Below are 3,464 nucleotides of genomic sequence, written 5' to 3'. Positions count from 1 at the left end.
TCCTCTCCGGGGGAGATGCCACCTAAGGGCGATGAGGGGAAAGGGAGTAGGGGTATGACCCGCCGGCAACCAGTACCGGCGGGAAAGGGAGGAGAGGAGCCTAGAAGTAATAAATGATGTGTTCTAGTAATGAGGTGGTGCTGTGTCTGAAGCTATATATCTACTATATCAGGGTTTGTCGGGTATGACAACTATATACATGTTAAGACCTATTAAAGCTATGGCAAACTGTCTCGGCCGCTGACAGTCCGCTCGTGCATCAAAGGGAGATAGTACAGGGAACCCCAAAGGATAACCATAATGAAATATATATAGAGAAATAGTCTTAACTGATTCCCAGGGATTAAACATCTCTTCATGAATGACAAAATCAGACATCACACATCGACCCCATTCTCCAAGCGTATACAGTTTTGACATCAAACTTATAATTAAACAAACACTACCTAAAAAAAAAAAAAAAAACAATACATTGGAAATGTTAACTCCCTATTCCTCTGCTCACGCAGAGAGAAAATGGAGCCATGCCTGCTGTGAAGAATCTCTATATGGCAACCTGCAAAAGACTAGAAGATAAATACACATCACAGTAGGTAAATTAGTATACACGTTACATAAGTTTACCTCATAGCCCTCACTCTTTTATGAAATAACTAAATTATCTCGCTTAGCTAGGACTGATTGTAGTAGCAGAAACACTGCATAAGCTGCATCTAATATATCGACCGCTTTAAAGTAGAGGACTGGTAAAATAACAGTTTATGTATACATTACTAGAGTTATACAAGGGGTAAGCATGCATGATTGTTATGTACGTCAAAATATAGTAATATAATACAGGTTTATAACCATTTTAGCTAAAAAAGTGATTTGGTCATTCATACTAATACAAAAGTAAGATGCTCTAATTAAGGGGTAAAGCTAAGGTTTTCAATATGAAGCTTTAAGGCACTCAAAACTATATAAATGACAACTGCCACTGCCAAGGGAAATTCCTATGTTATAGACGCATAGGAAGGACGATTTAATCCGTCTACTCTGAGATATATTGACTCTTTCAGGTATAAAGAGGAGCAAGTTAATATTAGTTATTATCCGCAAAAAATTTTTACTCCATCTAGCCTCAGATATTACCTTAAGGGGAAATGTGTACTGAAGGGGATAACACTAACAGTATTAGATATATATTCTGTAGGAGGATAAAACTAAATCTCTGCTGATAATTTAGTAAAATTTAGTAAAATTTAGTAAAATGTCATTACTGAGTTTGCTCGATCAAGATATAGCTCCTAATAGAGTGGAATACACTGTCTTTCAGCTAAGAATTCAATGATGCATGTATCCAAACTAGGTATAAACAGTGCAGAGGTTTTAAATATGAATAATAATTGTGGGGGTTACTGAAACCTAACTAACTATAATTGAGTAGGTTATGTAATAAAACAGCTTGATAGATCTGATTAGTATACAATTATATAGTAGATTTGTTGTGTTTTCTTCAAATTGCTAACTGATAAGATAAGATAACAACAATTAAGATAAAATATATTATATGTTACTCCCCTATAGCTATGGATCTGAAATAACCACAAATGCAGGCAATAATACAGTAAATGCAAACAATATCAGTTAACAGGTTAATTTCTATAATATATTATGAAATATAGCATATGTATGGGTTAACGATCCTAATCTGCTAAACTGCTAGGGGAACAGACATAAATACCACCAATTATAAGCCTGAAGGGCCTGCTTGTAAGTTCAGCTGGTAGCCGTCTTAGCATGTGTACAAAAGGTAGAGTAGAATGTCTCAAGTTCAATTGTATCCTGTTTGACAGTAAGCCGCGGTATCTAGACCGCCATGCCAGGAGTCAGTTAGATCATTCCCCTAAATGAGGGGCAAAGAGGTGACTGAGCGTACAAATAGCAGACTGTGGGTAAGGCGTTATACAGTCTAGCTTAGTATTCGGGGCCTCAAATGTCAGTACACATGTACCAGACCCTCCCAATAAAGATCCCTGAGCTTCTAGCCGATTCCTCTTCTGTAGCGGTAGGAGGTGAAATGCCCATAACGATCAGGTATTGAGATCCCGGTGTAGGAACATGCCCCAAGAGGACTCAGATAGTCGGTGTGTGTGTCTCCATGCTCTTGTATCCAGATTTGCGCACGCTGAATGACTGCATCCCTACCCCCAAGGGAGGCCGATCTAACTCTGCGCTGTATGGGATCTGTCTGAGGGAGATCGTAAGCCTCTCTAGTTTGCGGCCAACCTTCGTCCTGAGGGTGTGCTCCCTTGAGCCGTGTAGATCTAACCACTGGCCAGTCTGAAGATAATAGCCCCATCGCCGCTGACTCAGGTATCTTATATGCCGTCCCTCTCTTGCTCTTCTCCTTATAGGTACTTAACTCCGGGTCCCCAGCTGGCTTAAACACCCTCACGTTAAGATCACTTCGCCATTCGTTCAGGGTGATCTGTGATGGCTCATATCTGTTAGCGCAGAGCTGCTTGTTTATTACAGCCCAGGAGGTTGTGAGTTTTGCTGGGGCAGCGGGTTCCTGATCTACCATAGACTGGGTATGAATAGTGTTAGACGATCTCCGTTGATCACCGCCATTTTGGATCCTATTTGGGCCAAGGAGCCGCATACTGAGCTGTATTAGCAAATCACTCATCTCCGAAAAGTGAACTTCCAGGGTCACACAGCAGCGATCCTCAAATTTATCTAATGCTAACTTCAGATCCATTTTCTTAGTGGCAATGCAAGGGCTCATCTAGCTCTTCAGGAAAGATGACACTTTACCCGGTCTGACCAAAATACAAGGCCTCAAACTTTGCTGCAGTCTGTATAGGTTAAGATGCCTTAAATTCAGGATTGGTGCTCAGATTAATAAGCAGAAATGATTGATTTTGGTATCTGTAAAGTTTATGGGTCTAGCTCACTTGAAAACCAGTTTCAAAAACATCTTTAACTAGGCATAGTACAGGAGCTCCATGAATATGCGTCAGCTCTCTTTGCTAGTCGGCTCCGCCCCCATTTCATAGGTTTTTAAAGGGGTGTTTCCCTGGAGTTTCTTGATTTTAAACTCTTTAAAAACGTATTTTACATACAGACCTTTTGCAATACAGTGTGTTTTACTATTATTAACTATGCATAAGACTTTTTTTTGTTTGTTTAATAATTCATTTAGAGAAACATAAATTGATGTATGAAATAAATCTGCTCCAAGATAAGACAAATGTTTCTGACTCTTTCATTGAAAGTGAAAATTAAATCATCAATTTAGACCAAATTTATGTTGGAACCTCCAGACAAAATTTGTGCAAAGACTTTATCTATAGATATATTCATCACAAGGCAGAAAGCACACTGCGACATTTAACTGTAAATATGAAATAATCCTTAATACATAAGACTTACTTATAAATACATACATATATTTTATACAATTACAGTAAAACAAT

Source organism: Bombina bombina, chromosome 2 (assembly GCF_027579735.1).
Source record: "Bombina bombina isolate aBomBom1 chromosome 2, aBomBom1.pri, whole genome shotgun sequence".
In the NCBI taxonomy this organism is placed as follows: Eukaryota; Metazoa; Chordata; class Amphibia; order Anura; family Bombinatoridae; genus Bombina; species Bombina bombina.
The sequence above is the reverse complement of the archived record's forward strand: the minus strand, read 5'-3'. Positions refer to the sequence as shown.